The sequence below is a fragment of the Sus scrofa genome, chromosome 10 (genome assembly GCF_054392235.1).
Source record: "Sus scrofa isolate SSC_HxYL_T2T_F1_AM1 chromosome 10, Sscrofa_HxYL_maternal_Yorkshire_Landrace_v2.0, whole genome shotgun sequence".
Lineage (NCBI taxonomy): Eukaryota > Metazoa > Chordata > Mammalia > Artiodactyla > Suidae > Sus > Sus scrofa.
This window is the reverse complement of record NC_139392.1, coordinates 1,028,447-1,043,368: the sequence shown is the minus strand read 5'-3', so window position 1 is coordinate 1,043,368 and position 14,922 is coordinate 1,028,447. Positions and strand designations below refer to the sequence as shown.

The 14,922-nt window shown below is 39.9% G+C and overlaps 1 protein-coding gene and 1 long non-coding RNA gene across 6 annotated transcripts in view; both read right to left on the bottom strand.

Moving 5' to 3' along the window:
• Positions 1-7,034, bottom strand: part of LOC102168138 (uncharacterized) — a 77,302-nt gene extending 70,268 nt beyond the window's left edge. For 3 of the 5 annotated variants that reach the window (XM_084979023.1, XM_084979024.1, XM_084979020.1), the window contains exon 1: positions 6,779-7,034. The gene's annotated coding sequence lies outside the window, so the exon portion shown is untranslated. The remainder of the gene's footprint in view (positions 1-6,778) is intronic. The other 2 variants (XM_084979021.1, XM_084979022.1) reach the window with 1 other exon arrangement.
• A 1,244-nt stretch (positions 7,035-8,278) lies between these two features.
• The window catches only part of LOC146398749 (uncharacterized), a 181,067-nt gene continuing 174,423 nt past the window's right edge, over positions 8,279-14,922 (bottom strand). The window contains exon 5 of the long non-coding RNA XR_014817208.1: positions 8,279-8,430. This is a non-coding gene — a long non-coding RNA (uncharacterized LOC146398749). The remainder of the gene's footprint in view (positions 8,431-14,922) is intronic.

Genomic DNA, 14,922 nt, shown 5'->3' with positions numbered 1-14,922 from the left:
GCCACTGGAAAATCATCGCCCAGGGACACTCGCCAGCCCCTCACGGCACCTGCAATGCCCTCATTACCACGTCCGCACCACCTCCTGCTCTGGGAAGCAGCTCCTCGTGTGCGCTCCTAAGGGCTGCACGGAGAACGAGTTTTGTCAGAAAGAGGGTGCATGCAGAGAAAAAGCCAGGGCCTGCGGTCAAGGGAGAAACCACAAGTGAGCAGAAGCGTCCCCTTGAGGAAAACACAAGAGCGGTTTCCAGCAGCTGGCCTGTCGGTCACCAAGGTCTAGAGAGGATATGCAAGCTTAAGGATTCTGCCACAATAGGGAGCAGGAAGCACGGAGCAGGTGTATCCAAACAAAGTAGGGGCAAAGTCCCATATGTAAACTGGACCCATGGAGACTATCTCCCATCTGAGGGCAACCAGTAAAGATTGGAGGAGGCGCAAGACAGACTCAGCTACACGATGTCTAAAGCCACTTACTTGAGCTTCAAGGATGACATAGAACCAAAGTGAGGGCATGGAAAAAGTAACTCTGGACAAAAGTCAATTCATAAAAAAGTCCAGCAATCACAAATATACACACACCCAACATATGAGCACCTATGTGTATTAAATAAATACTAACAGAACTGAAAGGATGACAGCAATACAGTAATGGGAGGGGATTTCAATACCTGCCTTTCAACAATGGATAAATCTTCCCAGACAGAAAGTCAGCAAGGACATGTTGGACTTAAACCACACTTTAGACTAAATGAATTGAAAATATCTGTGAATATATATATATATATATATATATATTCATCTAAAAGCATCAGAATACACACTCTTCTCAAGGGCACATGGAACAGTCTCCATAACAGATCCCATGAGAGACCAAAAATCACGTTGTAGTAAATTTAGGAAGACGGAAATCACACCAATTGTCTTCAACAACTATGGTGTGAAACTAGAAAACAACCATAAGAGAGAAGCTGGAAAATCTACAAATATTTTGAAACTAAGTAGCATACTCCTGAGTAACCAATGGGTCAAAAAAGAAATCAAAGGGAAACTTAGGAGTTCCCGATGTGGCTCTGTGGAAACGTATCTGACTAGTATCAATGAGGACACAGGCTCGATCCCTGGCCTTGCTCAGTGGGTTAAGGATCCAGCATTGCCATGAGCTGTGGTGTAAGCTTCTGATACAGTCCAAATCTGGTATCGCATGACTGTGACATCGGCTGGTGGCTACAGCTCCAATTTGACCCCTAGCATGGGAACAGCCATAGGCCACAGGTGCAGTCCTAAAAAGACAAAAAACAAAACAAAACAAAAAACAGTGGGGGGGGGATTTAAAAAATACTGAGAAAGAAATGAAAAGGGATACATCACACACCAAGCCATATGGGGTACTGCCAAAGCAGTTCTTAGCAAGAAGTTTATCGTAGTAAATGCACATATTAAGCCAACAGAAATAAACACTCTAAACCTACTTAAGGGACTAAAAATGAAGAAAAATTTAAGCACAAAATTAGTAGAAGGAAATAACAAAGATCAGAGCATAAACAACTAAAATGCTGTACAGCAGAAATTGACACAACACTGTAAATCCACTATAATAAGAAAAATAAAGTTAGGGAAGACTTTAAAAAAGCAAATGGAACAATATTTCTTGTTCATGGATTGTAAGACTTGATATTGTTAAAATAGTCATTCCACTCAAATCTATCTACAGATTCAGTGCAATCCCTACCAAAATTCCAACGGCATTTTTTACAAAAATAGAAAAAACAATCTCATATTTGTATGAACTCACAAAATATCCCTGTTTTATTTAAAGCAATCATAAGAAAAAAGTCAGGGGGGGGGTGTTACTTTCTGATTTAAAACTATTCTAGGAAGTTACATGATTGATTGATTGATTGATTGATAGGGCCACACATGTGGCATATGGAAGTTCCCAGGCTAGAGGTTAAATCGGAGCTGCAGGTGCTGGCCTACACCACAGTGACAGCAATGGGGGATCCGACCTGCATCTGTGACCTACACCACAGCTCACAGTAATGCCGGATCCTTAACCCACTGAGCAGGGCCATGGATCAAATCTGCATCCTCATGGGTACTAATTGGGTCCATTACCACTGAGCCACAACAGGAACTCTGGAAGCTAAAGTATTAAAACAGTATGATAGTTGCACAAAAATAGGCTGATGAAACAGAATAGAAAGCTTGGAAATAAACCCGTACATATTTGATAAACTAATATTTTATTTAACAACAGAGCCAAGGAGACTCAAAAGGGAAAGTACATTCTCTTCAACAAATGGTGTTGGGGAAACTGGAGAGCCACCTGAAATGCTGTCGTCGGACACCTATAGTATACCAAAGCAAAAATGAACTTGAAGCTTATTAAAGACGTAAACGCAAGACATGGCCTGTAAAACTCAGAAGAAAACACAAGGAAGAAGTTCCTTGACATCAGTCTTGCCAAGGACTTGCCAAGGCCAAGAGCACGAGCCATCGAGTGGGACTACATCCAACTGAAAAACTTCCACACAGCAAAGGAAACCATCAATAAAGTGAAAAGGCAACCTAGAGAATGAGAAAAAATCAGCATCACTAATCATCAGGGAAACGGAAATCACCACCATAATGAGATATCAGCTGATACCTGCTCGAATGTCTGTCATCGAGAAGAGGTGACACGTAGTGACCGGGACGCGGAGAAAAGCAAACCCTCATACCCTGTTGGTGGGAGTGTGAACCGGTGCAGTCCCTATGGAAAACAGCACAGCACTTCCTCAAAAATTAAAAATAGAATTACCATAAGCTCCAGCAACCCCCCTCTGGCAATACAGCCAAAGGAAATGAAAACAGGGTATCAAGAAATGTGCACGTTCCCATGTTTGCTGCAGCCCGAGTCACAACAGCCACGACATGAGAACAGTCCAAGTGTTGGCCAGTGAATGAATGGAGAAAGTTGCTGCAGTATATGTAGACCGTGGACTATTATTCAGCCACGAGAAGGAAGGAAATCCTGCCATTTCTGACAGCACGCGCAGACATGCGGGCATTACGTTAAGTGAGATTATCTGCGCAGAGAAGAATGAATACTGTGTGATCTAATGTGGAGAATGTAAGAAAAAAAAGATACCAGTAGAAACAGTGTGGAATGGTAGTTACCAGTGGTAGCTGAGGGGAAGGGGTGAGGATTGGGGGATGCTGGTAACAGGTACTAGCTTTCAACTAGAAGACGAACAAGTTCTGGAGATGGAAAGCGCTTTGAAGTAACTACGGTCAATGAGGCTTTGTTACACACTCCAAGAGCTGCTCAGAGACCAGACAGTAAATGTTCCCCACCACATAAAAGCAATGATGATAGAGATATCAGCTAATGCTACAGAGATTATCATACTGCAATATTTAATGGATCAAATCCACGTCGGAAACCTTAAACGTACACAATGTTACACGTGAATTATATCTCAGTTTTTAAAAGAGAGTGCACGTAAAACACAAAACAATCTTGTATACTGTAGACTCAAAAGGCTTGGGAATTCCTGGAAATTATTAGTTTTATTACCTGTAAAATGGATCAACTAAGTATATACTTCTTATAGTTTCTGTGAGAATTGTTACATATGCGCAGGAAACGCTTAGCATAAAAACAGATCCTGGTACATATCTAGTAACCAGTTATTTATGATTTACTTAGATTACTTTACATGTAGTTACTGAAATATATAAAGCAACAAAGGCATAATCACAAACGCGCTTATTCATTGGTGCAACTATAAAATGTTTTACAAATACCAACAATTGCCTAGGAAATATGGCATTGAAGTGTTTTTAATAGGAGGGGTTAATAAGGCTGAATGACTTGAGAAAAGGAATTGGTAATCAGGTGTTAAAAAAGATTATTTATATAGATTGATAAAAAAGAAAGCATTAAAACAAACTGTTCTATAGCCTTACAATAAAGTATTATTAAGAAATAAAAGAGGAGTTCCCATGATGGCTCAGTGGTTAAGCAATCCGACTAGGAACCATGAGGTTGCCGGTTCGATCCCTGGCCTTGCTCAGTGGGTTAGGGATCTGGCGTTGCTGTGAGCTGTGGTATAGATTGCAGACGCGGCTCGGATCCCCGCGTTGCTGTGGCTCTGGCGTAGGCCGGTGGCTACACCTTCGACTCAACCCCTAGCCTGGGAACCTCCATATGCTGCGGAAGCAGCCCAAGAAACGGCAAAAAGACAAAATAAATTAATAAATAAATAAAAGAATACAAACTATGGATGTTTGCAACAACACGGATGAAATTCCAGAGAATTATGCTGAGTGTGAACATAAATCCCCAAAGTCACATAGTGTGTCATGCTACGATATAGCATCTTTGAAATGGCAAAATTATGGAAATAAAACATCTTAGCGGTTGACAGGGTTTAAGGAGGTGGTGGAGTTAAGAGAGGAAGTTGGAAAGTATGAAAAAGCAACATGAGGAGTTCTGGGATGCAGCCGGTTAAGGATCCAGGGATGTCACCGCAGCAGCTTGAGTCGCTGCTGTGGTGTGGGTTTGATCCCTAGCCTGGGGACTTTCATGAGCCACAGACACAGCCAAAAAAGAAAAATAAATAAAAACCCAACATGAAAAATCCTGTGATGATGGAAATATTCTTCACCTAAATAGATCAATGTCAATATCCTAGGTGTGATATTTTCCTACAGTTTTTCCAGTTATCATTTGGAGGAAATGAATAAAAATTACGTAGGATTTCTGTAATATTTTTACAACTGCCTATAAATCTCTATCTTAAAACTTTTAACAATCAAAAATACATGAGCAAGTCAAATTGAAGAGGTTCAAATTCTTACTTTAGACTTGGGTCAAGGATAAATGTTTCTCATACTTATAAATCCATGCATTATCTCTATACCACATCATACATTATATACCCTGATTGAAATAATACAGAATTGCTCTCATTTACAAAAAAATTGAGTTTGCATCAATGATAATTTCCTCCACCTTTCTTCCTATATACATGCCATTACTTCATAAATGTTGGGATAAAATATTTTAATAGAAAATAAAACAAAATATGTGACTTCATGAGGCAAAATTGTTTACCATGATTTACAAACATATATCCACCTCTATTACTAATGGAAATGAAGGCACTCAATGGCCACATCAATAGCAGAATTAAGGATATCAAAACTACCACGAGATATCACCTCACACCAGTCAGAATGGCCATCATTAAGAAGTCCACAAATAACAAGTGCTGGAGGGGGTGTGGAGAAAAGGGAACCCTCCTGCACTGTTGGTAGGAATGTACAACCCCTATGGATATGGAGGTACCTTAGATTAGAACTACCATATGACCCAGCAACCCCACTCTCTGGCATACATCCAGACAAAACTTTCCTTAAAAAAGACACATGCACCTGTGTGTTCATTGCAGCACTATTCATAACAGCCAAGACGTGGAAACAACCCAAAGGTCCATCAACAGATGATTAGATTAGAAAGTTGTGGTATACATACACAATGGAATACTGCTCAGCCATAAAAATGAATAAACTAATGCCATTTGCAGCAACATGGATGGAACTAGAGACTCTCATCCTGAGTGAAGTCAGAAAGAGAAGACAAATACCATATGATATCACCAATATCTGGAATCTAATATACAGCACAAATGAACCTTTCCACAGAAAAGAAACACATGGACTTGGAGAATGGACTTGTGGTTGCCAAGTGGGAAGGGGAGGGAGTAGGGTGGATTGGGAGCTTGGGGTTAATAGATGCAAACTATTGCCTTTGGAAGGGCTTAGCCATGGGATCCTGCTGTGTAGCACTGGGAACTATGTCTAGTCACTAATGATGGAGCAGGATAATGTGAGAAAATAGAATGTGGACATGTATGTGTAACTGGGTCACCATGCTGTACAGTGGGAAAAAAATTGTATTGGGGAAATAATTAAAAAATAAAAAATAAAAAAAGGATAACGTTACAGGTGTCACGCTTTCTGTAAATTTAACATAAGTAACGAATCACAGTATTTAATGCAAATAGAGTTAAACATCTTTGAATGAGGGGAAAATATTCAAGATGATACTTTAACAAAGTGCAGATAACTAGGAAAAAGACCCGCCACAGTCAACACTTTAAATAACCATCTGTAATCTGTAAATGGAATAAGTTGGAAGCATATTATTTTAGGAATATAATTTTGATGATTCAAACTTACAGGTTATGTCTTTGAACTAAAGAAAAATTAAATATTTATATCTCTGTATCATCCACATATCTTAAAACATAAAATACACAATATTAATCTGAAACTTAAGCCAATCTCTTGAACAGTTTTTTAAAGCAGTTGTTTTGGTTGAATAAATAATTCTATATTCTCTCATAATGCACCATTTTTTTAAAGGATCTGCTTCTCTGAGCTTTGAGAGTGATTCTGCTTTAAAAATACACCCAGGAGAACACTTATAAACCACATACTTAACAATTAAATCTTCAGTTTAAAAACCCAGTAGAATTTGCTTCCTAGCATACAGAAAACACAAACTTACCTACAAAACAAAAGCATAAAACAAGATAATCTTGGGATTTGGGATTTTTAGGCCTGCATGTAAGGAGCTTGAAAATCACCAGTTCAACCTCACAAGTAAAAAACTCAACAGACTGAAAACTTGACACCTTTTCTAGGCGCCATAAGAGATTTAAGAACACAAAGCAAACTTCAGAGTCTAAGGCTGGAAAGACAGGAGATGAATATAGAAGCCTGCTTACCAGCACAACGATTCAGCGATGAAGTGGCTGGGAAAACAGACCCAGGCAGGGGAAACCTGTGCTGTAACAGACCACGTGCTGGAGACTGCGCAGACGGCTCTGAGAGTTAAAAATTTTCAGGGGCTCCCAGTCCTGGGAGCCCCACAGATTTGCAAGACTTACCCACCAGGGCTTCACCAGGCTCTCCCAGGAAATGTTGGAGAAAAATGCCCTTATGCCCCCAGCAAGGGGAGAGGAAGAGTAGCCATTTTGCAACAGGCCAGAGCAAGCGGCTGCTCTTAATAAAGCCTGCCCTCAGGGGAAACTCGTTAACCTGAGCCTAACCAGCTGTGGGATTATTCCGGTCAAACTGACCTGGGGGAAGGGAACTACAGCAGGTCCTCTGTATCCTGAGATGTCAAACACGTGGGTTTGGAGGCTTTTCTGTACTTTGGCATTTTCTAACCCACAGGGCCTTCCAGAGACAGACCCCCACACACACACATCACACACACTATGTCTTCTGCTTGCCTCTTGTCTATAGAGAAACTTTAGCCAAAGAACAAATTTAATCAGAGAAGGGAGACAAGGCAAAAAAAGAAAGGCAAACAGTCAAGACAAAATACTAACAATTTAGTAATTAAACCAAGTCAAGGACATTTAACTCTTCCTCAAATGCCATAGATAATATTCTGAGCCATATCCCTTGAACTGTTTTGCAGATATTTAAACCCCCAGCAGGTGGAACCAGTTAACTACACGATGGCCAGACTGTAGCCTGAACAAAAGCTGCTCCATCTTGCCCAATTCCAAGAGCTAGCCTCAAGGACATGGGAAAAAACTGACCCTGCAACTGAACAGTAATGGTACTTAAAACCGTCAATCCCAAATAATGCCATTTGCAGCATCATGGAAGGAGGACCTAGAGATGATACTAAGTGAAGTAAGTCAGAGAAAGACAGATATCATACAATACTGCTTACATGTGGAATCGAATAAAAATGACACAAAAGATCCTATTTATAAAACAGAAACAGACACACAGATTTCATAATCAAACTTACGGTTACCATAGGGGAAAGTGTTGGGTGGGATAAATTAGGAAGATGGGTATAACACATAGCACTGCTGCAACAGATAAGTAACACGGACCTACTGTATAGCACAAGAAAATCTATTCAATAATCTGTAACAACCTGTATGGAAAAAAAGAATGGATATATGTATGCCTGATTCATGCGCTGTACTTCTGAAAGTAATACAACATTATGAGTCAACTATACTCTGATACAATTTAAAAACAACCCCCCTCTCCAAAACCAATTAACTGACACTTGGCTTTTGAGAGGCGAGCAGCTGAATTCAGTAACAATTTTATGTAAGGGGCTTGAATATTTGCAGATCTTGACGTCCCTGAGGTAGAACTGCAGGGGAGGGGGGGGATTCCTGCAACCAACCCCCCAAAGATACTGAGTGATGACTCTACCCAACTCCCAGTCAGCTCCAGCCACACAGACCAACCTAAAGAGGGAGGGAAAAAACTGAGAGACTTTTGGCAAGTTGACAGTCTGGAGGCAGAGGCTCACGGAGAGCCCGAGACATGATCCCAGGACTGCAGGATGATGTCGCCTCCCGCTCTCTACAGCAGTGCCTTATGCATCCTGGCCAGCCATCTGGAAGAAAATTACAAGGAATACAAAAAGGCAGAAGACATGGTTTGAAGAGGCAGAGCAAGCATCAGTACCAGACATGGAAGGGCTGTTGAAAACATCAGACTAAAATGTACAACTGTTATTAGTAGCCTAAGGAGCCTGATGAATATAGCAGACAGTGTATAGACACAGGTGGGCAATGTAAGCAGAGGTGGACATCCCAGGAAAGACTGGGAAATCTCTGTACCTTTTTAATCAATTTTACTGTGAATTTAAAAGTGCTTTAACAAAATCATAAAAAAGTCTTTCTTTTCTTTATAAAGGCAAAGTTAACTTCTAAATATGAAAGAAAGAACAAACAAGGAATCTTCAAGTTCTCTTTTATCATGCATACTTTATGATTCTATTCAGAAGCCTGAAAGATATAGAAGACACTAATTAGATTTGCATTTTAAGAATTAATTGGTATAAACAATGAAAATCTTTTCTGCAGTAACAACACCGGATCTTTAACCTGCTGCACCAGAAGGGAACTCCCTAATTGCACTTCTTTTTTTTTTCTTTATAGGGCTGCACCTCTGGCATATAGAGGTTCCCAGGCTAGGGGTCTAATAGGAGCTACAGCTGCCAGTCTATGCTACCGCCACAGCAATGCAGGATCCGAGCCGTGTCTGCGACCTACACCACAACTCACCGCAACACTGGATCCTTAACCCGCTGAGAGAGGCCAGGGATCGAACCAGCAACCTTATGGTTCCTAGTTGGATTCGTTTCTGCTGTGTCACAATGGAAACTCCGCTAATTGTAATTCCTAAAGCCACAATATATCCCTAAAAATTTGGCAGTTAATTTTATCCTAATAAATACCCATTGAAATACGTCATACATATAAAGACAATGGAATTTAACAGCTGGTCTTATAAATCAAGTAGATGTGTTTTTGTTATGGAATAAGATTTAATTTAGAAAAAATATAAATTTGAAAAGAATTTAATGAATCAATTTAAAACTATAATTCTTAATAGATTCTGAGCACTGTGTTAAGTATCTGGAATCTGATATTACATATTTTTTGATATAATTAAACAGGCACATTAATGAAGGAAGTAGACATTAAAAATAGCAATGATCATCACAGCACTATTCACAATGGCCAAATCACGGACTCAAACTAAATATCCATTGACAGATGAATGGATTAAGAAGATGTGGTACATATACACAAAGGAATACTATTCAGCCATAAAGAAGAACAAACTAATGCTATTTGCAAAAGCATGGATACAACTACAGATTATCATACTCAGTGAAGTAAGTCAGAAAGAGAAAGGCAAATACCATCAGTATGACTTCTATGAGGAATCTAAAATATGGCACAAAAGACTCTATCTATAAATGAGAAACAGACCCATAGACATGGAGAACAGACTTGTGGTTGCCCAAGGGGAGGGGGAAGGGAGTGGGATGGAGTGGAAGTTTGGGATTAGAAGATGCAAATTATTACATTTAGACTGGATACATGAAAGGTCTTCCTGTGTAGCCCAGGGAACTATATCCAATATCCTGGCATAAGCCATGATGGAAAATAATATAAAAAAGAATGCAGAAATATATGTATGACTGAGTCACTTTGCTGTACAATTGGCACAACACTGTAAATCATCCACGCTTTAATTAGAAAAAGAAAAAACCTATTATCAAATTAGATCTGTTAGTATAGACGTGTAAGATAATAAGAAAACTCACCTGATTTTATTTCTTTAAGCTAAAATATAACATAAGAAAAGATATGTCAAATTGTCTACCAAAGTTAAGTAAAAATTTTTAGTTGAAAACCAGAAGGAGATGATCCAGGCCAAAAAAAACACTGAAGCAGAACTTTGTGGTAAAGGAGCAGTGCCTATGGAGAAGTAAGAGAAGTTCTTCATGTTTGAGGGAGAAAACTCATATTTACTATTATCAAAAAATAAAAAAATATATAACTTTAGAACTTTTTGTTATAAACTAATTCTAAACACTTATAGGAAATTCAACAGACTGAAAAGAGCAAAAATGGTCACTCAAAAGAACAAAGACAGCGATAGGAACTTACCTCATCAGATTTGAAAGGTGCAGTGAAAATCACGGCACTAAGTGAATTCTGACTTTGTGTAAAACTGATAAATTAACTGACCGAACAGAATACATCACAAGGAATCGTTTGTCTACTTAAGTGTAAATTTTTTGATGATAAATATTTCATTGAAGATGAGTGTGGAAATGATAAGCATTTTAATAGATTTGCTGGGACGACTGACTTTCTATACAAAGAAAAATTGAACCCTGATCATACATAATCCACAAAAAAAATAATTTTAGGAGATGACCATGATTTCAGTAACATATAAAATATGGATATAATAAAGAGAATATTTCACTTTGTAAATGTAAATGGCATGTTATATTAATAGTTTATAACAATCAAAGACATAAAAACAAGCAACAAACTTAGAGAAGCCATTTGGAGTGCTAAAGGTCAATAAAGAGTTAAATATAAAGAATATATATATATATATATAGTCTGAATTAGTAAAAATATCTAAATAATCTAGTAGAAAAAAGAGCAGAACTTTTTAAAAGATGAGGCAAGAAAGCATTCTCAATAATCATTAAAGAAATGCTGAGAAAAAACATCATGATGTGTAAATTACTTTCTCACCAAAAGTATCTTGAGTCTGACAACACTCAGGGGAGCAAAGGGAGCCCTCATTTTCTGCTGGTGATAATATGGACAAGTCAAACCCATTTGGGCGCAGTCTGTAATTATTTAAGAATTTTCGACCCATTTACACCCATGAATATGAGTCTGCTGGTCTGCATCTGGGTAGCCTAGTAAGTCGCTGATTGCTGGCTTCCATCCTGAGCCCTTCTGTCTCTTGCCAGCTCAGTACCCCTAGGGACCCCCAATCACTGTGACCACAAAAGGACACCTACACTTTCCATCATGACCTCGGGTGGTCATTATCCCCACGGAGAACCTCGCGCTATTTACCAAGTAAACTGGAGGTGGATTAGGCTTTTTCAGTGAATAGAATGTGGCAAATAGTGATCCAGCTCGAGTGAAATATCAATAAATGAGAAGAGACCAACCGCCCAGGCTAAACATTAGACATCTTCCCTCAGGCAATTTTTATTTGGGGATTACCGTGGGAATAAAACTGGAGAAGATACTTGACAGGTAACACAGCACGTGTGTACGTTTGCCTCTCTGAGACTCATCTGTAATGGGTGTGGCTCTATATCCATGATTTGGTAGCTTGGACTATAGGCAAGAGTACATGCTGAAGTTACCTGAGTCTAATCATGGCTCTGTGCTTTATATTATCCTCAGACTTGAAGCTGCCAGGATTAGTGGCAGGTTGAGAGCTACTTCTGTCCATAGCTCTCCACCCCCCTGGTCTGATGGTTCTAGAGAATGGTATTTATTCCATATAGCAATGCAGAAAACTGAAAAGAAAAAAACATGATATTACCTTTCTTCTTTGACAATAAAAATTACTCAAGGAAAATAGAGGGATGAAAATTATAAAAATGAAGATGAAACATGAAAACAAAATCACTTTTACACCACAGCAATGTCAGAACATGGCATGAAGGAGTTCCCGTCGTGGCGCAGTGGTTAACGAATCCGACTAGGAACCATGAGGTTGCGGGTTCGGTCCCTGCCCTTGCTCAGTGGGTTAACGATCTGGCGTTGCCGTGAGCTGTGGTGTAGGTCGCAGATGCGGCTCGGATCCCGCGTTGCTGTGGCCCTGGCATGGGCTGGTGGCTACAGCTCCGATTCAACCCCTAGCCTGGGAACCTCCATATGCCGCGGGAGCGGCCCAAGAAATAGCAACAACAACAAAAGACAAGAAAAAGACAAAAAAAAAAAAAAAAAAAAAAAGAACATGGCATGAAAAGCATAAAAATGAAGACTGAAATATGAAAAAATGACAGTTACTCTCTAGGGATGGCAGAATAGCAGGCTGGCAAGAACCCACATCTCTGGTGACTTACTGCATAACAGCCCTGGAGAGCCGACTTGTGAATTTTTAATTGAAAGACTCCAACCTTATCAGTGTAAGTTTAGGTTATTTGAACTTTTATTTATTTTTTCACTCATAGCCAAACTGAATCCCAAATAACATAGAATTCCATAACTAGACACAACTTAGTATTAAGGAACTATACATTAAAAACTCTGTACTTCAACAAAAATCTGTCATATCACTTGCTAGCTAACAAGGATTTAAAATTGTAACCTGACAAGGGGACAGACTTTACAGCATTGTAGAAAAATATTTGGTCAAAACTTCAGTCAGCAGAACCATGGTGTTCTGGCCTGAATCTTGGTTGCTTCTCTGTTTTTGCAAAATTCTCGAGGTAGTCAGTTTGTAAACAGAGATGAAAGAACCATGCCTGTGCAGGGCGAGGTCTGTTCTACAATCTGAGTGGGTTTGGCACTTTCAACACTGTATCCCAAAGAGAAACCACGGTGATCAGTCGCTCATTGTGGAATCATAACTGGTGCCCCACACATTTTTTAAGAGCCTTTGGAAAGAGCGCTGTACCCAATCGCCAAGGCTGAACTAGCAGCAAAGGTCAGATTAAGAGTGCTGTTTGCTTCAGTGGCCTCGGAAGAGCTACCAGTCAGGTGAGGGTGGTGGTGGAGGCCATAACTCCAAGCCAGTAGGTTAAACAGCAGGGTCTTGGGGGCTTGTCTACACAGAACTAAAGAAACTCAAAGTCTAGTAATTTTGTGGTAGTGTATTGCCCCAGAGATAAAAAGTCTAACCTGACATATTCTGTGGTTGTTCAATCCCTGAAGAAACTCGGGCTCTTAAAACATTCGCCAGTGCAGAGTTCCCTGGTGGACTGGCAGTTAAGGGTCGGGAATTGTCACTGCGTGGCTCGGGTTTGATCCCTGGCCCAGGAACTTCCGCATGCCAAAGTCTCAGCTCCCCTCCACCAAAAAAAATTCACCCACAGGATAGAAGAAATTCACCAGCAGAGATGGTAAAGGCTGCGCCGCCACCCAGACAGGCATATACTCAACTCCTACTTTATCATGGAGGTTCCTGAGCAATAAAGACCTTCCCTAAAATCAGAGTCATTGTCTCTGGAGAAGGCTGGGGAAGGGATTTCTTCCCAGCAAAGAAGCAGACTGTGCCAAATGGGCTCAGCAAGGACCTCTGTCCTCTGCCACAGAAAGGGACTTTTGCTGTCTCAGCTCAGTGTCCTTGACAAAGGCCGGGATCCCTGACTGCTCTGGTTCCCATAATCCTCTCCTCCAAATGGGTCTTTCCAGGCACAGGTCCCCCCACCCCGTGTTGGGAACAATAACGTGTTCTTTATCATAGGTCACAAGACCACAAGGGGTCCCGTCTTTTGACAGAGAAGGATAAATACAATGCTGAGAACATTAGCTTTGAGCTGAAAGCAGGAACTGGATGGGGTGTCTTCCTTAGGGAAGTGAAAAACGGATTCAGAGTCATCCCAATAGGATATGGCAGCAATGGCTAATTGTTCCCCAAGCTCTCTTCTTTCTTCTTTTTTTCTATTAAAAACCCTCAGATTGTTTTCTGGGAATGTGGCTCCCTAAAATAAGAGTCTCTTTCTTAGCAGCTGGATGTAGTCATGTGCCAAAGTTCTGGCCAATTAAAGGTGAGAATTGATGTAACTTCCAGCAAGCATTCTTCAAAGGAGGAACCATGGCCTCTTCTCTGACTTCCTGATGGCTAGAGGGTGGATATTAAGCCTGAAACTGCCACAGTGGTTTGTTTGTTTTTTTAAATTGTTGTTTTTGGTGTTTTAAAAGTATTATTAAAATATGATTGATTTACAATGTGCCGTGATGTTTTGAATCCCAACTGTCAGAGCTCAGGACAGAATAGAAGAGTAGAAAGTTCTTAGTTCTTTGACATCCTTGTGTAACTGCTATTACCAGCTATGGAAGAGTCATCTCTGGGCAGGAGAGTGTTTTTATTTTAAAGGCATGTTCTGCAATTTTCATGCCAACAGTGAACAGTGCTCCTTTTAGTTTCTCATGATCCAGTTAGCTCTATAAACACTCTAAGAAACACCGGCAGGAGACAGCTACTTAAATAATTTGACATCAATCCATATTTATAAAATTCAGCTACCGTTTGCTTAGAGCATTTAGTCAGGATACATAAATAAAGGATGAGAGAACCCCTGTGGCTACTACTGGTAAGCAGTTTTGAAAAGTTCCTATTTCCATTATGTTGGGCTAAACCACCAAAAGCTTTTTCTACCACTGGGATTATGTGTCATACAAAGTGGAAGAACAGTATTGGGCTTAAGAGGATTTGTGCGTGCATTTATATTTTCTTCATTTAATAAAATGTGTTTTGTCCTGGCTATTAATTTTATATGGGTTCCAAAAACAAAGGAGAAATAAATGGAATGATGGCATTTTTATTAAAATATTTATCTACTTTCAAGGGGTAAATAAATGCTTAAAGCATAGAA